Below are 25,494 nucleotides of genomic sequence, written 5' to 3' on the forward strand. Positions count from 1 at the left end.
CTTAATGTGTTGAATTTAAATAGAAACTGGGCTCTCACATGGAAATAAAGCTTTTCGGGACACATGCCCATATAATATATTTTCTTCCTCTGCGAGTGAGAAATTTTTCCTGACCGTGCGTCCACACCTTTGTCTTACACCATGTATAGGCTACAGAAGGTTGAATGAAATATTTACTCATTTGTACGTAGGTAAATGAAAACATTTATGAATATTTGTTGTATGTCATTCTGTTTCTTCTATTAGTCACAAGGAAGGTCAAATGAATGAGAGGAGTTTTTCTAGAGTCAAACTTATTAAGAATTATCTTAGATCCACTATATGTCAAGCAAGACTCTGTAATTCGGCAGTTTTAGTTCAAGATAGTGTAGCTAAGAGTATCGATTTTCATGACACAATCTGAGATTTACAGCAGAAAAAGAACGGAAAGATTCTAAGCTACGAGTTACAGACACGTATAACTAACAAGATCTTTGCTTACTTGCTCCATCATTAATAGTCAGTTAAACTGCGTTATTAATAAAATTGAGTCCTACTTATTTATTAAAATTCATAAAAACTATTTAAAAACATGTAACATTTTATTTTCTTAAATACTTGTTTCGAAAATTGTTCCGTCTTCGCCTCAAAAATATAATTGATGTCTTTCTGAGGTTGTTGGGCGTCTGAGGGGGTGCGGAGGTTGACAATTTAAAACAACGCACAGTTTGCCAAAGTACCTAGCCACGCCACTGTTCAGGCAAACAACACAATAAATATTTAAAAAAACGATAACACGAAGTCTGCTGCTAAAGCATTTGTTAGTGCGGTGAAAACTAGTTTATTATCCCTTTCACATTCCTCGCTAACGTCAATGTCAAAGCTTTCTGATCGAAAATGGACGATCCGTTCCGTTGCTACTGTTATTCGAAAAGCATTGTTTTGGTGTCCCATTCCGTTCCGAAACATGACATCCAATATGAATAGATCTTCACGGTGAATGCTTCCGAGCATAGTTATGATACCTTGTCTATCACGTCATATTTAAACAACTCGGAAGATTTACCAACATATTCTAAGTTCTCATCAACCGTTGGCAATGATTCTGAATCACATGATGATGAAGTCTGGCCAAATAGAATGAGCTGATAGTAGAGTGGAAGTACAGTTAGGCACAGGAACTTACGGTTCTCGAGGTACACCAGACTCAGTAAAAGCTTCGAAATGCCAGGAATATATAGGACAATTACTGCCTCAAGCTCGGCAAAGGTAATGGACTGCGTACTTCACAAATCTGCAAAGTGGCTTGCTCAGAAGTAAAGCCTCCTAATTTCTTATGTGGAAACTCTTAGAGCTTCTTAAATAAAATAAACATTATTGACATTCCGAACATATTTTTGTTGTGTCTACGTAACTGCATCCGTCTGCCGCTAAAGGGCTCCGAATCGTAGAATACAACATGGCGGTATGTAACATAACTAAAATGGTGCGTGAAGAAAATCGTACTGTAATCGAGTTCTGAATTCGAAGAGTTCGTCCACACACGCAGTACACTCACTGCAAACATGAATATTCCAGACCACACCGAGTGCTGTTTCATCTCCAACAATCCTCCGCCTTGGGTGAACTGTCATCTATCATCGTCCCATATAGACCCGACTTGGTCCCACCCCATATTCTGTCTGCGTCCGGAACTTAAGGAACACCTTCGAGGACTTGACTTTGATTGTTTACTAAGCTATGTCGCGAAGGCTTCATCTCGACGTTCGGTGTTTACATTCTATATCTAATGAAACTGCGGTAACTTTCTAGTATTGGTCTTAAAATCCATCGTTGTAAACTTGACCTTTTTTCTATTAAAATAATACTGTCTCATATAACTCGATCTCACAGAAATTACAGAAAATAATTTCAATTTTTCCCCCTTCTTCTGTAAATGGATTTGTTGATAAGTATTTTGAATGTTTCAGAGGCTCCTTAGATACTGGAATTGATGCAAGTTTCGACTCATCCTATGTAATAAAGATTACTATCCTTAAATTTCCAGACAGAATGTTGTAAGAATGAATTTTTCGGCATAAAATGGAATAATATGCGAGCAACAAAGAAGCAGTTATCTTGCTATAGGACCCGGTACACTCGTTTTTTTCATATAAAATGAAGTTCATTACATTGCTAATAGAAATTCGCATGAGATCTCTTTTTACTAAAGTGTGGATCGTAATCGATAATCTCTTTCGTTTCATTTTTGATCATGACTGGAAATACCGTACGTTTGTTTCGTAAATGTCCAGCCTTAATAGAGTCCAACATTTTTCTTCTTTCAAAGAGGCGTTTTCCATTGATTATGGGATAAAAACCACATTTCGGCTCGTAAATATTTAAAACCGTAGTGGATGTTCCACTTGAAGCTGATAAAGTTACGTAGCCCTCACGCCAGGGCTGGTGTATTGTGCAGTGTGTTATAGCGACGCGAGTAAGGGTCGGAGGTAACGCAGCAAACTAACGGACCGCGAAAAATTCGCTTAACGCTGCGCCAGCACTGACGGACTAACCGGTAAAGTGATTACCTGTCCGGGCTGGAGCGACTGCAAGTCGTTAAGAGAGGCGGCTCCCCACCGTGCGGACGGCAATCAGCAGACGACTGTTCCCCGGCTCTGTAAACACCTGCGTCCGACGAAATGGCCACGTTCCGCTCCTCTTGTTCTCACAGCGGCTGCTCATATTTGAAAATTCAACAAGTGGACGTGTGTAAACTTTCGCATCGGCGTGCAAGAGAGTGGTAAAGCTAATAAACTGTCCGGTAACAGGTCACATTGTGAAGAAGACTTTCATAGGCTTGCTTAGTTATACACTATGAGGCAGCTCAGACAGGCCACCCCAGATACACTCAGCATTAATAAACATATCGAGAAGTGGTTTTCGCCTAGTTGTAGCAGACTGTGTATGACGAATTTCCTGACGTTTACAAGTAATTTTTATCGTTCATAGCCAGCGAATTACGGCACTGCATTCCTTTATTTTCCTAATGGAGCAACATGTTTGTTTCTGCGATATTTGAAAGAAGCTTCCAAGAAAACTTCAGCGACATGACTTGTATGGGTGGCACTTGATCAAATAGTATCAAGATGACAGCGCCCCTAAACACTGACCCGCTCTCAGTAGAAGTAGTTCCACAAAGGTCTGCCCTGTTATACCACATTTAAGCAATCGTGAAACTCCGGTAGTGTTTGTATGCTTACCATCAAGGCAGCCACACGAGGTGCTCAAATTGAGAACTTGAACATTGCCAGAAGCCGTACTACTCATGAATTATATCTAGGGTCAACTGTAGCACAGGCCGGTGTTCTATGGCACTTCATTCCTTCGGGACTCCTAATGGTACACACTACTAGCTTAAGGTTGCCTGGGAGTGGAAGGACCGGGCCAAGTACGGTTTGAACGTAATTCATATGAAGAATTTTATTAACTCTTGCCATCAAATTAATTTTACTAACTAGGCCAACAGCAACTTGCCGCATTAAGACAAAACTGATAGTTTAAATAAAATTACTTAAACACATTTACTGATGACCGATAAACAATTTATCATATATTTCAGTGAGATCAAGTAACTTACTCTCAGCTTTCCCAAAGTCATTCATGGAAACCATGTATGAAAATAAAAAATTACAAAAAAATATTATTCTCTTTGCAAAAACATACAGGTCTCCTGCGCCGCTGGTTACTACTGTTAAAATGTTAACAGCAAGTTTTAATGAGAAAAGGAAAATAATATTTCAGCAGTTGAAGTTACGTAACAATCTCTTCAAAGGTTCTGAGAAAACAACCTTTAAATAGGTAGTCCACAAACGTTTCTTGTATTTGTTTGATTAATATACAAGAAAGGAACTGAGGTTTACCTAAAAAGGGATTCATTAAAAGGAAAAAACAAAGCTGATTTATATGAAACCGCCACACGTCGGGCAACGTGGTACCGAAGTGATACCGACGACCGGACCCGGAATGAGTTACAGAAGGCCCGATACGTTGCTCACCACACTCCTTTGTTAAGCAACCGGTGAGAACACGCGCCAAGGCATAAACATAACAACAGCCTGATGAATAGAGGAGTAAGTTTTAAGTAAAACAACCAAATACATAAATGATCAGATTACACACTGGCACTCCGGTCAAAACAGTTGTGAAAAATTGCTAAAAGATAATAAGGTAACTGGCCAAGGCAACCACACCCCACAGAGGCCTACTGATTTACAGCTTCAAATTGCGCCACGAAGCAGAAACAGTGAAAACTTAATTGTCAGGTGGATCGAAAAACATAGGTGGAAGGAAGACACCAACGACTGGCTAACAGACCTCACTTATGTAAACGCAGGCTTCGCTTGGAAGTATGACTCACCAAACTACATGCAATAAGATTTACCCCAGTATGGTGCATAAGCGTGAGGGCTCCAAATAGCTAAAGAAGGCGACTTGGCGATTTAGTGCCCAAAGTACCAGACAAAAAGTCCCTTTTCTTATCAGTCTTCTGTCTAGCTTGATACGGCCCGCCACAAATTCCTCTGCTGTGTTTACCTCTCCATCTCAGAGTAGTACTTGCAACCTACATCCCCAATTATTTGCTGGATATATGCCAATATCTGTCCTCTTCTACAGACCTTGCCCTCTACAGCTCCCTCTAGTACAATGGAACCCATTCCCTCATGCCTTGACGCATGTAATATCATCCTGTCCCTTCTCCTTATCAGTGTTTTCCACATGTTCCTCTCCGATTCTGTGCAGAACCTCATCATCCCTTACCTTATCAGTCCACCTAATTTTCAACATTCGTCTGTAGCACCACAGCTCATATGTTTCGATTCTCTTCTGTTACGCTTTTCCCACAGTCCATGTTGATATTCTTTTCCGGTTTACATACAGTCAATGTTTCACTACTATATAATGCTGTACTGAAGACGTACATTCTCAGAAATTGCTTCCTCAAATTAAGGACGATATTTGATATTAGTAGACCTCTCTGCCAGGAATGCCCTTTCTACCGGTGCTACTCTGCGTATGATGTCCTTGTTCCGCAGTCTTTGGTTATTTTACTTCCTTGGTAGCAGAATTTCTTAACTTCATCTACTTCGTGACCATCAATCCTGATGTTAAGTTCCACGCTGTTCTCATTTCTACTACTTCTCATTACCTTCGTCTTTCTTCGATTGACTCTCAACCCATACTCTGTACTCATTAGGCTGTTCATTTCGTTCAGCTGATCATGTAATTCTTCTTCACTTTCACACAGGATAGTAATGTCATGAACGAATCTTATCATTCATATCCTTTCACCTTGAATTTTAATTCCACTTCTCAACCTTTCTTTTATTTCCATCATTGCTTCCTCGATGTACAGATAGAACAGTAGGGGCGAAAGGCTACATCCTTGTCTTACACCCTTTTTAATACAAGCACTTCGTTCTTGGTCGTCCAATCTTATTATTGCCCCTTGCTTGTTGTGTATTTGTATATGACCCGTCTCTCGCTATAGCTTACCCCAACTTTTTTCAGAATTTCGTACATCATGCACCATTTTACAATGGCGAACACTTTTCCCAGGTCGACAAATCCTAAGAAAGTGTCTTGACTTCTCTTTAGCCTTGCTTCCATTGTAAAATTTCCTCTCTCGTGCCTTTACCTTTCCTAAAACCAAACTGGACATCTAGCACATCCTCAATTTTCTTTTCCATTAGCAACTTAGGTGCACGAGATGTTAAGCTGATTGTGTGATCATTCTCGCACGTGTCAGCTCTCCGTCTTCTGAAATTGTTTGGATGATATCTTTCCGAAATTCATATCGTATGTCGCCAGACTCAAACATTCTACACACGAACGTGAATAGTCGTTTTGTTGCCACTTCTCCCAATGAGTTTAGAAATTCTGATGTAATGCTATCTATCCCTTCTGCCTTATTTGACCTTAAGTTCTGTAAAGCTTTTTTAAATTCTGATTCTGGTACTCGATCCATTATCTCTTCTAAATTGGTTCCTGTTTCTTCTTATGTCATATCAGAAAAAACTTCCTCCTCATAGAGACATTCAATTTGTTCTTTCCACCTATCCGCTGTCTCCTCTGCACTTAGCAATGGCATTCCCGATGCACTCTTAATGTTGTGTCCCTTGCTTTTAATGTCACCGAAGGTTGTTTTTACTTTCCTGTATGCTGAATCTGTCCTTCCGACAATCATTTCTTTTTCGATGTCTTCACATTTTTCGTGCAGCCATTTCGTCTTCTCTTCCCTGCACTTCCTATTTATTTCATTCCTCAGCGACATGTATTTCTATATTCCAGAGTTTCGGGGAACATTTTTGTATTTCCTCCTTTCATTGATCAATCGAAGTATTTTTTCCTTTACCTATTGTTTCTTCGCAGTTACCCTCATTATGTTTTTCTTTTACTCAAATTCAGTGATGGCTCTTTTTAGGGATATCCATTCCTCTTGAACTGTACTGCCTATTTAGCTATTCTTTATTGCGGTATCTATAGCCTTAGAGAACTTCAAGCGTATCTTGTCTTTCCTTAGTACTTCCATATTCCATTTCTTTCAATATTGATTATTCCTGACAAATGTCTTAAACTTCAGCCTAATCTTGATCACTACTTTATTGTGATCCGAGTCTATATATGATCCTTGGTTTGTCTTACTATCCGGTATCTGATTTCGGAATTCTTGTCTGACCATGTTCTAATCTAACTGAAATCTTCGCGTATCACCCTACCTTTCCAATTATATGTCCTGCTCTTGTGATCCTTGTACAGAGAATTCGCTGTTACTGTCTGACACTTGTCAATTAGTCGTTCTCCTCTTTAATTCCTTGTCCCAAGCCTGTATTATCCTGTAGCCTTTTCTTCTACTCCTACAACTGCATTTCAGCCCTCCATGACTATTAGATTTTCATCCTCCTTTACCTACAGTATTAAACTTTCAATATCCTGATACACTTTCTCTCTCTCTCTCTTCATCTTCAGCTTGAGATGTTGGCATGTAGACCTAAACTGTCGTTGGCCGTGTTGATTTGCTGTTGGTTCTGATAAGAACAACTCTCTCACTGAACTGTTCACGGTAACATACTCTCTACCCTACCTTCCTATTCATAATGAATCATACTCCCGCGACATTTTCAGCTGCTATTGATATTACCCTATACTCATCTGACCATAAATCCTTGTCTTCTTTCGATTTGGCTTCTCTGACCCCTACTGTATCTAGATTGAGCCTTTGCATTTCCCTTTTGAGATTTTCTAGCTTCCTTACCACGTACAAGCTCCTGACATTCCATGCCTCCAGCTGTAGAATGCCATCCTATCTTTGATTATTGAATGTTTTCCTCCTGGGACGCTCCCCTTCGCAGTCCCTCCCGGAGATCCGAATGGTGGACTATTCCGGAACTTTTGCCAGTGGAGAGATCATCACGACACTTCATCGATTACAGGCCACATGTCCTGTGGATACACGTTACGTGTTCTTAATGCAGTGGTTTCCATTGCCTTCTGCACCTTCATGGCGATGATCATTGCTGATTTATCCGCCTATAGTGGCTGTTTCCCACCTCTAGGACAAGAGTGTGCCATGAACATCTCACCGCTCTTCCGCCCTCTTTGAAAAGGCCGTTGGCATATTGAGGTTAACTCCTTATACCAGAAGCATTCCGCCGCTAATGCTGATTATTAATCAAAATTTAATCTGCTGTCGGATTAGAACTCGGGACCGAAGACGTTTTGATTATGAATCAAAGACACTACACCTTCTTTCTTTTTTTGTGTTTAAGAGTAGAGTGGTCAGTTCCGAACAGGTAGAGACAAGGCGAGTAGGGGTTGAAACCCGAGGCCTGGCCGCGATGCCTCCCCCTCTCATCCCTGAATCACATCAAGTGACTTTCATTCTCGTTTTTTTATTTTTATTTTTATTTTTATAATTTTTTTCCTGGAAAGGGGTAAATAAACAAAATATCTTTATTGCTACAAGCTTAAATACAACAGAAATGCCTTCCTTCCGTTTTTTAAAATAGGAGCAACCATTTTTATTACATATTCGTGTAGCACGTAAAGAAATATGACTGTTTTAGTTGGACCACATTTTTCGCTTTGTGATAGATGGTGCTGTAAAAGTCACAAACATATGGCTCACAATTTTAGACGGACAGTTGGTAACAGGTAGGGGTTTCAAATTAAAATACAGAGCGTAGGTACGTTTGAACACTTTATTTCGGTTGTTCTGATGTGATACATGTACCTCTGTGAATTTATCATTTCAGAGAACGCATGCTGTTACTCCGTGATTACCTGTAAATACCACAGTAATTCAATAAATGCTTAAAATGATGTCCGTCAACCTCAATGCATTTCGAAATACGTGTAACGCCATTCCTGTCAACAGCGAGTAGTTCGCCTTCCGTAATGTTCGCACATGCATTGACAATGCGCTGACGCATGTTGTCAGGCTTTGTCGGTGGATCACGATAGCATATATCCTTCAACTTTCCCCACTGAAAGAAATCCGGGGACGTCAGATCCGGTGAACGTGCTGGCCATGTTATGGTGCTTCGAAGAGGAATCCACTTATCTTGAAATATTCTATTCAATACCGCTTCAACCGCACGCGAGCTATGTGCCGGACATCCATCATGCTGGAAGTACATCGCCATTCTGTCATGCAGTGAAACATCTTGTAGTGCCATTGGTAGATCATTACGTAGGAAATTAGTATACGTTGCACCATTTAGACTGCCATCGATAAAATGGGGGCCAGTCATCCTTCCTCCCATAATGCCGCACCATACATTGACCCGTCAAGGTCGCTGATGTTCCACTTGTCGCAGTCATCGTGGATTTTCCGTTGCCCACTAGTGCATATTATGCCGGTTTACGTTACCGCTGTTGGTGAATGACGCTTCGTCGCCCAATAGAATGCGTGCAAAAAATCTGTCATCGTCCCGTAAGATCTCTTGTGCCCAGCGGCAGAACTGTATACGACGTTCAAAGTCGTCGCCATTCAAAACCTTGTGCATAGAAATATGGTACGGGTGCAGTCGATGTTGATGTAGCATTCTCGACACCGACGTTTTTGAGATTTCCGATTCTCTCGCAGTTTGTCGTGGCTAATCCGCACATCAGTAGCAGACAGAGCTGAAACACCTACTTGGGCAATATCTTTTGCTTCTGGTCGTGGTTGACGTTTCACATGTGGCTGAACACCTCCTGTTTTTTTAAGTAACGTAACTATTTGGCGAACGGTCCGGACACTTGGATGACGTCGTCCAGGATACCGAGCAGCATACATAGCTCACGCCCGTTGGGAATTTTGTTCACAATAGCCATACATCAACACGATATCTACCTTTTCCGCAATTGGTAAACGGCCCATTTTAACACGGGTAATGCATCACGAAGCAAATACCGTCCGCACTGGCGTGCTTATACGTTTGTGACGATTACAGCACCATCTGTCACAAAGCGAAAAAGTGATCCAACAAAAACATTCATATTTCTTTACGTAATACATAAATATGTAATAAAAATGGGGTTCCTACTTAAAAAAACTCAGTTGATATCCGTTTGACCTATGGCAGTGCAATCTAGCAGGCCAACCATAGCGCTATCTGGTTTCCCCCTTCAAGCTAGACAAGTGTCGTTCTTTGTAGTTTTTTCGTTTGACGCTTATTTCGTGAGTTGACCCGGTCACGATCAATGGACCACCCTGTATAGGAACACAACGGTTCGCTCCTTCCAGAAGCAGAGTGGCTGACAGCTAAACTCCAATCAGCGTGATGGCATCAACGTCTCTCCACAAGCTAGGCTGCCGCCTCCAGCGATGACCGGTTCAGCAGCGTGCCTCAGAAGTCTTAGGTAACTTTATCCCCCGCACCACGTATTTGTGCCAGCTAGTCACTTCCTTGCCCACTGCTGAGCACACCCCAGTCAGCTGCTGGATACGCGCCCATTCACGGGTTGATATTCTGTATCCCAGTAACGGGGCAGATGTAATCGACTACGGAGGGCCAAGTGTGAAACGTGTGCACAGCCCATTATTAATAAATCATTGGAAGTTAACGGAATTGTGGAAGATGTAGCTCCTAGTCGTGTACAGAAAGCTGGACGGGACATGGCGTGAGGTAATCTTGACTAAGTGCTGAAAGGGACAGGCCTCACAATATGAGGCAATTGAAGGAACGGGATATCACAGTGGTTGGCAATCACCAAACTCCTATGGCTCGCTGTGCTGGTGCTCTTCATTAAAACTTAGCCCAGATACAACTTTTGGATGACTTCAATTCCAGAAGAATCATCATGAAACTGGAACAAAGACGACGTGTAACGAATTTAGGCGAGGAGTTTTGTGATGCTCACTGCATTGTTTCGCGTGCATGGGGAGCGTACCGAAGTACGAGCTCTCCTGCCCGAAGGAGAGGAGGTTGTTGACCAAGATCAACTACAGCAGTAGATAACTGATACATTGTGGAAAGGACAAGAAGGAAACTACGTCAGCGAGTTCAATTGAAATCACATTAACCATGAGTGCGAAGTACGCAGTCTTATGGCGTCTGCATGGGGGTTGTCTCGTCGCCCTACAACCAGTACGTTGTGGTCTGTTAATACCCGCACATCGACTGCCCCGTTAGCAAAGGTATCAAGAGCGTAGGGACTGAGCAGTTAAGAATGGAGCCGAGTGTTCTTCTCAGATGGGAGCAGACTGTGAGTAATGGTTCTGGACGCTGCCTCATATGGTGGGAGGTGGGAACATGTAATACACTCAGGAACATTGTCAAACACGGTCTTTTTAGCCGTTCAGGTGTTACAGTGTGGGGAGGAATAAAGTTACATGGGCATTCTGATTGGAAAATCTTTGAACACAATAGGCGCACCAGTCAGCGTCATTTTCCCGTGTGCGTCTTTTGTAAACTGATTTAACATCACTTTTACGGATGGGAATGCTTGGCCTAATGGCACGGCGCGTGTGGAGAAGCTCTTGGGGCGGGAAGGTACTCGGCAAGTGGCCTGCCCGCTGCTCCGGCTTAATTCCCACTGGGCATGTGTGAGTTACATTGGGGAGGTCTCAATACTCCCCAAAGGCCATTCAGCAGGTGTTAACTGAAATCACTCAACAGAGGAAAGTCCACTGGACCTAGGACCTGACGGGATACCAATTCGACTCTACACAGAGTACGTGAAAGAACTTGCCCCCCCCCCCCCCTCCCCTACTAACAGCCATGTACCGCGAGTTTCTAAAGGAACGGAAGGTTCCAAATGATTGGGAAAGAGCACAGGTAGTTCCAGTTTTCAAGAAGGGTCGTCGAGCAGATGCGTGAAACTATAGGAGTATATCTCTGACAACGATCTGTTGTAGAATTTTAGAACATGTTTTCTGCTCGCGTATGAAGTCATTTCTGGAAACCCAGAATCTACTCTTTAGCAATCAACATGTATTCCGGAAACAGCGATCCTGTGAGACCTAACTGTTCATGAGATCCTGAAAATATTAGATACAGGCTCCTAGGTAGATGCCATTTTCCTTGAATTCCAGAAGGCGTTCGGTACAGTTCCACACTGTCGCCCGATAAACAAAGTAAGAGCCTACGGAATGTCAGACCAGCTGTTTGGCTGGATTGAAGAGTTTTTAGCAAACAGAACACAGCATATTGTTATCAATGGAGAGACGTCTACAGACGTTAAAGTAACCTCTGGCGTGCCACAGGGGAGTGTTATGGGACCATTGCTTTTCACAATATGTGTAAATGACCTAGTAGATAGTGTCGGAAGTTCCATGCGGCTTTTCGCGGATGATGCTGTAGTATACAGAGAAGTTGCAGCATTAGTAAATTGCAGCTAAATGCAGGAAGATCTGTAGCGGATAGGCACTTGGTGCAGGGAGTGGCAACTGACCCGTAACATAGACAAATGTAATGTACTGCGAATATATAGAAAGAATGACCCTTTGTTGTATGATTATATGATAGCGGAACAAACACTGGTAGCAGTTACTTCTGTAAAATATCTGGGAGTATGCGCACGGAACGATTTGAAGTGGAATGATCATATAAAATTAATTGTTGGTAAAGCGGGTGCCGGGTTGAGATTTGTGGTGTCACCGCCAGACACCACACTTGCTAGGTGGTAGCTTTCAATCGGCCGCGGTCCATTAGTACATGTCGGACCCGCGTGTCGCCACTGTGTGATCGCAGACCGAGCGTCACCACAAGGCAGGTCTCGAGATACGGAATAGCACTCGCCCCAGTTGTACGGACGACATTGCTAGCGACTAGACTGACGAAGCATCGCTCATTAGCCGAGCAGATAGTTAGAATAGCCTTCAGCTAAGTCCATGGCTACGACGTAGCAAGGCGCCATTAGCCTTACATAGCAATTGATAATTATCGTCTAAAGCATGTCTCAACAAGAAAGATGTATACAACAAGGATGGATTAAAGTTAAGTATTCCAAAAGCAACGTACTTTTCTTTATAGCTTTCATTGAGCGTCCTGTTTCAGACTTCACGATATTCTGCGGGAGCTTATAGCTTGCATATCGGCCCCCTCAAAATAACACTGTGTCGGCACTTCTGTCGACACATCAAGATTCATTAGGAGAGCCCTTAGAAAATGTAGTCCATCAACAAAGGAGGTGGCTTACAAAACACTCGTTCGACCCTTACTTGAGTGTTGCTCATCAGTGTAGAATCCGTACCAGGTCGGGTTGACAGGGGAGATAGAGAAGATCCAAAGAAGAGCGGCGCGTTTCGTCACAGGATTATTTCGTAAGCGTGATAGCGTTACGGAGATGTTTAGCAAACTCCAGTGGAAGACTCTGCAAGAGAGGCGCTCTGCATCGCAGTGTAGCTCGTAGTCCAGGTTTCTGGATGAGGTATCGAATATATTGCTTCACCCTACTTATACCTCCCGAGGATATCACGAATGTAAAATTAGAGAGATTCGAGCACGCACGGAGGCTTTCCGGCAGTCGTTCTTTCCGCGAACCATACGCGACTGGAACAGGAAAGGGAGGTAATGACAGTGGCACATAAAGGGCCCACCGCCACACACCGTTGGATGGCTTGCGGAGTGTAGATGTAGATGTAGAACCTATCAGGTGGAGGAAAGCAACGCCCTCCTGCAAGAACATGTTACCTACCTTACTGCAGAGCATACACTGCCGCCCTTGGTGTTAACCCACTCTATTCAGAATCATGCCCCATCTTTTTTAATGTTCAGGCTATCATCTTAAATCGCAGTGTCTTGACAGTAATTACTGTCTTTAAATAAAAGTGTCTCTTCTGTACGCCTCGTTCTGTAACTTTTCCTCAGCTGTCTTCTGTACTGATCTGTAGCAGTTATTTCTATTTATCGTCCAAGTTTCACCGAACTAATTTACCTGGCAGCGACGCATCATACGGAAGTTACTTGGGTCCTCAAGTTTTTTACTCTAGTCTATAAATGCTCTTCTCTCCTGATGGGTTTTCGTTTCTCTATGTATGTGAGACACTGCATAATTTGCACTAAACACAGAGAGCAATTATCGTGAAGCCAAAGGCTCTGTGTGGCTGTATCGCTAATCCGTGTCTGACGTTCCCGCAGTATCGATAGAGGCGACTGAGATAAAATAATTTCCTGCCTTCGGAAGCAGGCAGCCGCTGCCGAAGCGCGCGTCAAAAGAGGCGGCAGACGCGGCCGCGCCTCAGACAGCCGCCGTCTGCTTTTATCGCCACGCCACGCCACGCCGGCGCTGCTCCGCTGCTCTGGGCCACACGCGGCCCCCGGAGCGCTTAGGCGGCCATTTCCTTTCAATTCTCGGCCGTCCCAGAAAGGGACGCCCCACCGGGGGCTGCGCGGCGTCCGGGCGGCCAATCTTGTTTTATTCCCTCGCAACAGGCACTCTGGACGGCCACTAGGCCACGGTGAGTAGCGAGGGATGCGAGGTGTCCGAGCGGCCATCCCGCGCGCAGTTCGCCAAACGCGAGCGGCACTTGCTTGTCGAACTGGCACCACTCGCAAATACGTGGCCCACACGACATGTCATAAAACCTCGCCTGTTCGGAGCTTTTCTCACTAAAGCTTTCAGGGTCGTGTTTTCGCTCGCTTAAAAGGCGGTGAAATATTGACGCTGCGGAGGATAGTGCGAAAGTTCTCGGTGTACCGGCGGTGGTTCATGCTTGTTTCTTTTAAGAGATTCTGAAGTTTGTATGCGTATAGTTCACGAGTGGAACTAGAAGAATAATAAAAGTCCCCCACTCTATGATCATGGTGCAGCAACTGTGAAATTTATTCAGTAGCAAAAATGGTGAAGTTCAGAATAATCTAGAGATTGAGAATAATAAAAACGGATTAGGGGTATGTTACTATCTAGCTCGGGAAGGCAATTTGGGAATTGTTCCTGCAAGAGCCCGATGACAAACAGCGCCACAAGTTGTTGAAGAATTTATTACTCCCGTCGCCGAGAACGCTGGACGTAGTGTACGATGTTCGAGTAACGCGATTTGTGTCACGACAACTGGCCCTCCATTCGCAAAGTGCTGAGAACAACTGCGAAATGGAATCTCTAATGCAGCACCAGGCGGTCATGGGTGCAGATAGTGGTCACAATAAGCAAAGTTTGTAACGAACGTAACATGGCACACGGCTAACAAATGTTAACTCCTCATATGGAAATTATATTTCAGCGTAAGGTTTACTCATTACTTACTTTCCGCGTGTTCTTACAAACGTTACTACAAAGTTTCGTTGTTCTACGGTAACTCGCTTTTCGTGGAGGCCGTATCAAGCAGAGCGGTTTCATTATGACCACCTGCAGGATAATGACGGTAGGTGAGAGCATTACGCACATTCCCAGGTATGTACTGCAGTAATATCCAGTTTGATACTATTGAGATACCAGACTGTCGAAATAATCAGCAACTACATTTAACCGAAGAGAAATACTGCTGCAAAGGTGATAGCTTCACATAACACAACAACCAGTATTTTTTGACTAAAAGAACTGTTACGTAACTCTACATCTGCACTACATCTACATGAATACTCTGCAATTCAAAATTAGGTGCCTGGTAGAGGGTTCACGGAACCATGTGTGAGCTATGATTTCTTTCTTTTTATTATGATGGTCATTCCCATGCACGTAGACTCCTACAAAATGTCCCTGAGGAGAAAGCTGGTGACGGAAATCCAACGAGAAGATCCTGAGGTAGCAAAAAAACGCCTCTCTCTTAATGATTGCCACCCCAATTCATGTATCATATTAGCATTGGCGGACGAAGACTTTCGGCATAATAAGTCACATTCACTCTGCCAATGGACGTGACAAAGAGGGCAGAAGAGTGGATAGAGATACAGGACACTCTCTAGCCCTTGGGGTTCTGGAATCAGAAATGATCAGCTGCATGAGAATTCAGAAGGCAATGGAATCCACCGCATTAAAGAGACAATGTGTATCCACATGACATATGGCCTTTAATTGAAAAACTGTCATGGTGACCTTTCCTTTCCCAAAAGATTGCGGAATAGTCCCGTATTCGGTTTTCCGTATGGGGATTGTCATGAGGGAGGTAACCATGACAAAAAGATCGAATAACTAACGAAATGATAACTCTATGAATCGGGCCGTGGACTGTCAGAGGGTTCAACGTGGTAGAAAACTAGGAAAGATTAATGCAAAGGCTCAATCTAGATATAGATGGGGTCAGTAAAGCGAAATCGAAAGAAGACAATGATTTCTGGATAGACGAGCGTAAGGTAATATCAACAGCAGAAGAAAATGGAATTATGGGGAAGGAATGCGTTACGAATACAAAGGTGTTACTGTGAGCCGTTCAGTGATACGGTTGTTTCCATCAGAATCGACATCGAACCAACACCGACAACGATAGTTCAGGTATACAAGCTCACTTCGCAAGCTGAAGATGAATAGATTCTGGAAGTACGTGAAGATATTGACAAGGTAATACTGTAGTAAAAGGAGATGAAATCTAATACTCATGGGGGACTGAAATTTGTAGGGGAAGAAGTAGAAGAAAAGGTTACAGGAGAATATGAGTTTGGGACAAGGATTGAGAGAGGAGAAAGACTAATTGAGTTTTGTAATAAATTTCAGTTGATCGTAGCGAATACTCTGTTCAAGAATCACATGAGGAGGAGGTATACTTGAAAAAGACTGGGAGATACGAGAACATTTCATTTACATTACATCACGGTCTGAGATTCTGCAGTCAGATACTGGATTGTAAGGCGTACCCAGGAGCATAAATATACTCAGATCACAATTTAGTAGTGACGAAGAGAAGGCTGAAGATTAAGAGACAAGTCAGGTAGAATCAGTGTGCAAGGAAATGAGACGCGGAAGTACTGAGAACTGAAGATGTTGGTGTTCTCTGACGCTATAGATACTGCGATAAGGATTAGCTTAGTAGCTAGTTTGGTTGAAGGTTAATGGATGTCTAAAAAAGGGCAATCACAGAACATGGAATGAAAAACGTAGCTACAAAGATGGCAACTGCGAAGAAACCACTTGTAACTGGAGAAATACTTCAGCTGAAACAAATAGCACGTGCGGGATAGCTAAGACGAAATGACTACATGAAAAATATGAAGAAATCGAAAAAGAAATGATTTTCGGAAGAAGTGACTGAGCATATAGGAAAGGCTAAACTTCCTTCGGTGAAATTAAAAACAAGCACGGTATTATTAAGCCTGCAACACGAGTTCCACTGTTAAATGCAGAGGAAAGAGCGGATACGTGGAAACGGTACACTGATGAGTGAGATGATTTTGTGATGTTATAGAAGATACAGGAGTCGATTTAGAAGAGATAGAGGATTCGGTATCAGGAACCATAATTTAAAAAAGCTTTCGAAGACTGAGGATCGGATGAGCTAGAATTCCATCAAAATTTATAAAATCATTGGGAGAAGTGGCAACAAAGCAACTAATCAAGTTAGTGAGTAGAATATATCAAACTGGCGATATACCTTTTACATTATCCACAAAATTCCGAAGACAGCGACCTGACAAGTGTGAGAATTATCACACAATCAGCTTAACAACTCATGCATCCCAGTTGCTGACAAGAATAGTTTACAGAGGAATGGAAAAATAAATTGGGAATGTCTTAAATGACTGTTTGAGTGGGGGAAAGGTAATGGCACCAGAGAGGCATTTCCGACGTTGCTACTGATTATGGAAGCAAGATTAAAGAAAAATCAAGACTCGTTCATTTGTCGACCTGTGGAAACGTTCGAAATTGTCAAATGGTACAAGGTGTTCGAAATTCTGAAGAAATTAGGGGTACGTGGAAGAGCCAAGAGGAAATAATAAGAGTTGAAGATCAAGAACGAAGTGCTCGGATTTAAAAGGGTGTAAGACAGGTATGCAGTCTTTCGTCCCTATTGTTCAATCTGTACACCGAAGAAGCAATGGGAGAACTGAAAAAGATTCAGTAGTGAAGTAAAACTTCAAGATGAAAGGATATCAAATAAAAGATTACCTGATGACATTGCTATACTCAATGAAAGGAAAGAAGAATTACAAATTTGCTGAATGGAATGAACAGTCTAATGGGTAGAGAATATGCATTTAGGGAAAACGAGGAAAGACGAAAGATGAAAAGCAGCAGGAATGAGAATAGCGAAAAACTTATCAGGATGATAGTCACGAAGTAGGTGAACTTTAGGAACTCTACTATCTAGCCGGAAAAATAACCAACGACAGACGGATCAAGAAGGACATAAAATGCAGAGTAGCACTGACAAAAAGGGCATTCCTGCCAAAGAGAAGTCTAATAGTATCCAACACAGGCGTTAATTTGAGGACGAAATTTATAATAACTTACGTTTGCAGCAGAGCACTGTATGGTAGTGAAACATGGACTGTGGGAAAACCGAAACACCAGAGAATAGAAGCACTTAAGATCCGGTGGTCGAAAATAAGGTGGGCTCATAAGGCATGGAGCGAGGTGATTCTGATCTGTATCAGAAAGGGAAGGAATATCTGGAAAATCTTACCAAGAACAAGAGACAGAACGATAGGACATCTGTTAAGACCTCAGGCACTGACTTGCGTAATACTAGCGGGAGACGCAGAGGGTAAAAACTGTAGAGCAAGACAGAAACTGGAATACATCCGGCAAATAATTGAGGACGTATTTTGCAAGTGCTACTCTGAGATGAAAGAAGTTGGCACAGGAGATAAATTCGTGACGGGCTGTATCAAACAGTGTGAAGACTAGACAACAAGGAGAAGTATCGCTCTCTCCCCTATTTCACGACAGTACAAACCGAGCGGCACTTCCTTGAACTTTCCCAGTGTCGTCTGTCGATCCTATCTGACGCGGTCCCAACACTTCACAGCTGTATTCAAGAAGATGCCGTACAAGCGTAGTGTAGACAGTCTGTTTAGAAGACCTGATGCATTGGCGCCAGTCATGTCGCAGAAATATTTGGATCTAGCAGTGGTAAGAGATATGAAGTGGAAGGATCACATGGGCTCATTAGCAAGTAAAACATATTGTTGGCTACGTTTCATTGTTATGATACCGGGAAACTGCATTGTTAATGAATTGCAGGTCCTGGTGTAGCAGTAAATGTTGAGTGCACTAAACGACTACAGTTTTTTTTATATATATATATATATCTCTGCAACATCGTTTTCTCTGGAAGTGCTACGTCCAAAAGTAACATGGAGGGAAAAAAATGGTTCAAATGACTCTGAGCACTAAGACTCAACATCTGAGGTCATCAGTCCCCTAAAACTTAGAACTACTTAAACCTAACTAACATAAGGGCATCACATACATCTATGCCCAAGGCAGGATTCGAAACTGCGACAGTAGCGATCGCGCGGTTCCAGACTGAACCGCCTAGAACCGCTCAACCACACTGGCCGGCAACATGGAGGGCTTCTGAGATATACGGAAGGTAGATGAGGTGCTTGCGGAAGTAGAGCTGTGATGGCGTGTTGAGAGTCGCTCTTGGATAACTCATATGGTGAGCAATTGCCGTTAAATCAAAGGTTTCAGATTCGACTCCACATCCTTCTCATAGTTTAATCTGTTGGTAAGTTTCATACTAACATTTTTCTACATATTGCATACAGAACGTTAGTACGGCTGGTTCTCGGTTACTATCCAAATGCATGGCAGTATAACGAGGTCGGATATGGCTCAAATGGTTCAAATGGTTCTGAGCACTATGGGACTAAACATCTGTGGTCATCAGTCCCCTAGAACTTAGAACTACTTAAACCTAACTAACCTAAGGACATCACACACATCCATGCCCGAGGCAGGATTCGAACCTGCGACTGTAGCAGTCGCGCGGTTCCGGACTGAGCGCCTAGAACCGCTAGACCACCGCGGCCGGCAGGTCGGATATGGAACGCAAGCAAAGTAGCGCTGTGAAAGAAGTAACCTTGTTAGTCGGTCGGTGTGGCCGAGCGGTTCTAAGCGCTACAGTCTGGAACCGCGCGACCACTACGATCGCAGGTTCGAATCCTGCGTCGGGCATGGATGTGTATGATGTCCTTAGGTCAGTTTGGTTTAAGTAGTTCTAAGTTCTAGGGGACTGATGACCTCAGATGTTAAGTCCCATAGTGCTCAGAGCCATTAGAAAAATAAAGTAACCTACTTGCTTGACTGGATGTAACTTCATGATTAACCAGCACATAATCAAGAAAACACACCGTAAATTTCCCAAGAATCTCATTAGAAAAACATCTTTCTGGTCTCTGTGCATCCACATCGAAGAGATTGTTCAGATATCTGTAGTTCACACACAGGTGTACAAGCAGTCCTTCGTTTCCATGTTGCATTCGTGATTGGGAGAATAACAAGTGCACACTTCACAGTAATTCGCATAGTATATAGGCAGATTCAAATATAGAGCTAATGAAAGTATAATGTGTAGCTAATTACAAGCACTGAAATGAAATTACTGTCGTCATGGGTATGAACTCAGTAAAGATTTACTGACATAAAATATCAGTGCAGTTGCTATTCTTAGAGCTGTTGCCACATAATGCGTGGAAAAGAGCTCTTTTTTTAGTGTTTTGAAACTATACGTGGAAACATGAGTACAAAGCGCAGTCAGGTCAGGAGGCGTGGTCAGATAGCATAACGGTTACATTTCCTCACCATAAACATGTAAAAACATATACGAATCCCTTGCGATGAGACATTAGCACTCCTCCTTGCAGGGGTATGAGTGAGAACACTGTGAGAACTAAGCGTAGTGGCGAAACGTCTGGCGAAATTTGCATCGTAGTTGGTACACACCTGACTTACCGTATGAATAAAAACTATGTGCGTCTAGATCACACTTACTACTAGGTATGGGAGGACTATGGTGAGATCTAACGAGTGACATTTCAGACTCGAGAAAAAAAGGAGACACAGTGAAGGAATTTAAACGAAACATTATTCATTTATCATTATATATATTGGATAAATGCTGGGTGCATAATGCACCACGAAGCATTGGAGTAGGAGTGATTAGGTATTGGCTTAATAATAAGCATAGCCCATCAAAGTTTCTAGAAATTTCCAGGAAAGTAAATACGTGAATAATACAGTATCTTCAGAATAATGTGTGGAGGTAAGACTGGAGAGAGGGTACAATAATGATTGTAGGTCCGATATGAATAACTGAAATAGTTATGAGTTTAGTCAACATAAGCATTCTGTTGAAATACCTGATAAACACTTTAACATTGGTACAACGTTGGGTAATCAACTTATTATCTATACACGATTTATAAAATTACTTTCCCGTCGATAGGTGGCACGTTGAATATATTTACAAATTCTTGATAGTCTCCCATTATAAAAATTTATTATGCTGTAAGCGTAACTATTTATAAAAGCATGTTATTTTCAAAAATACTGAAACTTAATTGAAGCTCTGATACGGAAGAGACAAACATAGTGTTTTGAGACAAATATATGCAGTTGCTTAAACTTTAACGATCACTGATGTTATCTACGTAAAACAGAGTTGTAGAAAAATATATATTCCTGTGTCGCACGAAGAAAATGCAAATTGTTTGCTTTAGACTTACAGCTTCGATTGATATTCAAGATGCGGAATGTCTTTGGACACGAAAGTCTGCAGACAAACACGAATAACTATTTGCTTTGCAAACGAATGATCAAGAAGACATCAAAGAGCGTCGTCAGCTTTTGAGTCCCACGGCCGTCTACTTTCCAAGGTTCATTTAAGAGAAAGAGAGATCTTCTTTGTGTATCTTGCTGTTTTGCCTCTGTGAACGGTTGCCCTTCGTTCTCGGTATGCGTTCTTCCAAATTACTTTGAAAGTTACTTTTCTAGAACAGAATGTACATGACAATAACCCTCATTATTTAGCATTCGCCTTTCAATATACGTACTTCTTAAATAATTCACAAAGCTCATCTGTAGAAAGTTTTTGCTGACAGAGGCATTATAAGACACTAATTGCAATTAGTTTTGTTCTCGTCTCTTTACTAAATAAAACTTTATCAGCCCCTTGTTGTTATGCATAAGTTAATAGTTCAAATCTTTAGTAATACGTTTTGTCAGTAGTACTGATATTGTGCATCAATGTAGTCTACTATTCGTACAAAATGCGTCATTCCAGTTTTCAGAATATACCACTTCTGCCCTACTTTGTCAGTTTGCGATCGAAAAAATGATTGAGCCATCGCTGTACCTCCGTTTAATGTGACATATCGCTGTATCACGGCCGTTACAAAGAGAAGAGATGCTATAATTTATTATCCTCTGCAATTAACGAAGATCAAGTTATATAACACAATACTGCGTTGCCTATGTCGTTCAGACGTACGGTGCAACGTTCTTTCGGACCTGCATGCCTGTCCGAAAGAACAAGTATTGTGGAGACTACAGCTATTATATTGAAAGTAAGGAGAAGCGCCATCTCACCTTTCGTGTTGAAGTTAGTGAAGGGAAGGTCGTTGAAACGGGCTTTAACGGTTTATTAATACCACCCAAGGGTGAATGACGGAAGGTGTGGACCAAAGGGATTTGAGGCACTTCATTCACTGTTCATTTTTTTTACAACGCACTTCCTTATTAAATACATTGAAATTACTTTTAAAAGGAAACAACACAACAGGCCTTGTAAATCGCCTAACTGCGTAAGTGAACTACTAAAAATAATCGTTAATATGTTTAGGAACACAATAAACTGCAACTCACAAATAGCATTCAGTTGTTTACTAAGTAATTAAATGTCTGTTCAAAGCAGTTTCCCCACATAATCAACACAACTTGAAACCAGAGTTCCATACATTTGCTTGCTATTAAATGCCTTCATAAGTTAATGGCCATACATGGTAACCTCTGAACAACAATTCAATTGTCTTAAAAAAACACAACCACCTAAACATGTTTACAGAATTATGGGAAAGAAATGCATATACACCTTCTGTTTAGCAAATGAACCACTTTCGGCCTGAGCCACCAACAACATAAGTCGTTCTCATGACCCACATAGAGCCACTCCGAGGTACTGGAAGGAAAACATAAGTCTTCCACGTGTACACCAAAGGCACGGTTTCCCAGACTGCAAGCCGTAAGAAACCAGTCAACACGCTCCCGTCACCAAATACAGGAAGACGTCGGGCTAGTAAACAACGCCCGCTACGGTGGGCGGGCGCGATTACGTAACTGCTTGCCACAGTGGGTCGGTTCTTCCCGCAGGCTCTGCGAAGAGCGGTGGCGAAATTAATGAAATTAGCACCACCTGTGACACAAACGGCAGGCAACTCACCAACTTAATAAGGACATAAATTATATGCATATACAACGTGTCCAAAACAGCTGTCTATCCACTACTTCCAGAACCTGAGAGGACACCACTTAACACACTGAATTCAGAGTCATCTAAACATACCGCACAACCTGCGCAAAACCACATTAACTTCCTGCATGAGCGCACTACGCTTGAAATTAACTGAACACAACATACAACTTCTAAATCTCCGAGTGACTGGCGTGGACTCGTAAAATGGATGTACCAACACATCATCATGGCCAATATACCGACTCCGCTCTCCACTTGCGAGACACAAATAGGATATGCCCTGCAACACACTGATTAAAATATCTAAAACAGTGTTCGTTACAAGATTAACACTAAATGACACAGGGAAACATTAATCAGAAACAGACATCGGTTCGCTACAATAAACGCACAAATTACGTGGCTGACGAACACAACCAACTCTGATGCACACGAGATCAGTAATAGTAAGGCCCTTTATCATTTTCCCATTCAGAGGGGCGTAAAACACTAACAATCAAGCAGAGAGGTACGAATACATTTGAGGAATTCAGTGACTGACAACTACTAAGGTTTTAAATGCAGAATACAAGTCCTCACAGGATAAAGGCGGCCTTTTGCAATGGACTCCTAATAGCAAGGTCAAGCGTCCAAAGCACACTGCTCAATCAATACACCACAACGGCAAGCACACTCAGTAATCGCCAGAACGACGGACACTGAGAACAAAATGCTGCTTATTGAAAGGTGGCTACACTCAGTCACAGTGCCAGAGATCGCGCCAGAGAGTTTTATTCCGCCGCCTCCACTGGCAGTGCTTGTTCAGAAGTTGTGGTTAGTGCTTTGCTGAGAGGATGTTGATAGCTGTATTATTTGAGGCCATGTCGTGTGCTGTTGTTTTGATGGGCTAGACAGCAGATGTTGTTCGAATGGAGATGTTGTAATGATCAGAGTGTATTTTTAGTCAATATATATGAGGGTAAAAAACATTTTTTTATTTTTTATTTTTTTTTAAATTTCCTAACTAACAATGCCTCTTGGTCACAGGTTCAGTCAACAAAGCATCTGGCTTGTGTTCATGTATTAGACTGTAATTCGGGTTTCTATGTGCAATTATAGTATTTCAGTTTTATTTAAATAATTCAGTGCAAATGGTATTTAAAATATCTTGTCTTATTGAGGAAGAACCGTGCCAGATGTGTACGTTGAATCACACTTCCACACACAGAACAGTTACACATGTGCTTGTTGTTCGTAGTTTTTGTTTCGTAGCTTTTGTAGTTGCTGGGGACTTAATTAATTGTGGTAACGGAAATTTCCTTTCATTCTTTGTTGTTATTCTATGCAGTCAGATTGCGTACTAATACTAGTCAGGGCCAACCGGTTACGAGACTTCGTAATCGGACAGTCAGCTACTAAAATTAAAATTATTTACATTATATTTAATTAAGCCCCCATGCATTATATCCAAACCAACTGTGATGGCAATGGCATCACAGTCACAGAGCCATAGAGACGAGAATGTAGTCACTAGAAGCAAACGGTAAATCCATCATAAACAAGGATGCAGCATGTTCCCGACAGCATCGGCGCCTGTACCCACCAAGTCCGCCGCGAACGCCCAAACACATTCAGGTAACGAGGCAAACTTTCCTCTTGCCACCACACACGGCGTCGACAGACACGGCTTCACGCTACGCGCACTGCTGCCTAACTCACTGTTTCTGCTCGCCCTCCAAAATCCAACTACTCGACTGTCACAGGTGCCTCGCCGACTTCCCCCACGAGGGGGCGCCACTTCTCCTTACCTCCGCGATACAGCGATAATATTATACGCGGTACGTTCGATAGATCAGACCCGAGCCGCCACGGCTCAGTCATTGTAAACTTAATATACAGTACGCAATATGAGTATCGCTCTAGAGCAATACTCAGTAGCAAATCTGAGAGTTTGACAAACTAAATGAATTTATTCGGAACAGTGAGAGTATTAGCTTCTTCAACAACAAAAACACTATCAACATATAGAGCAAAACCATCTGCAATGCGCGATTTATACAAATCAGAGCAATCGTGAAGTAAAATAGGAAAGAGGAAACTACTTTTAATGTAAACAACCTGATCATTTTTCAAGGGATTATAAACCAAAATGGCAGTAACCTGGGTACAGCTGAAGGTGGGGAAGCGAAAGGTTTTGGCTTACGAGAGGTAAGTCTGTTCCCAAGAAGTTCCTTTGTACGTCTAGTGGACTAAATCTGCTCATGTTATCGAAAGTACAGGCTATCGTAACTATTGGCAAATTCTCGTGGTTCGTCAATACATTTGGTCGATTAACGCCGTCCAGCTAGTATTATATTGAGAAGTGATTTCTTTAATACAACTCGATGTCTTGATTATTCCACCAAAAAATAGGTTTTCGAGCTCTGCAATGAGAAAGGCTATCTCTGGTGTTGGCATTCTTCCATTCCTCTAGTGAATATCCATAATATCAGTGAATCTCCAAGGGAGAGTCACGATGTTTTGTCGTAAAAATTAGATTCGTACATAGCGCAGTTAATTGAGCAACAAAATACACATACGCCATAAAAAATGTAGTTGCTGTTCACTATTACAACAGGAGACATCAAAATGAGAATGGAAATACGGGAAGTAGGAATGACTTATGACACAAATGTATTATTTGGGACAAGCAGCCACTAATATGACATGAAACAGATTTT

The sequence above is a fragment of the Schistocerca americana genome, chromosome 3, assembly GCF_021461395.2.
Source record: "Schistocerca americana isolate TAMUIC-IGC-003095 chromosome 3, iqSchAmer2.1, whole genome shotgun sequence".
Classification (NCBI taxonomy): domain Eukaryota; kingdom Metazoa; phylum Arthropoda; class Insecta; order Orthoptera; family Acrididae; genus Schistocerca; species Schistocerca americana.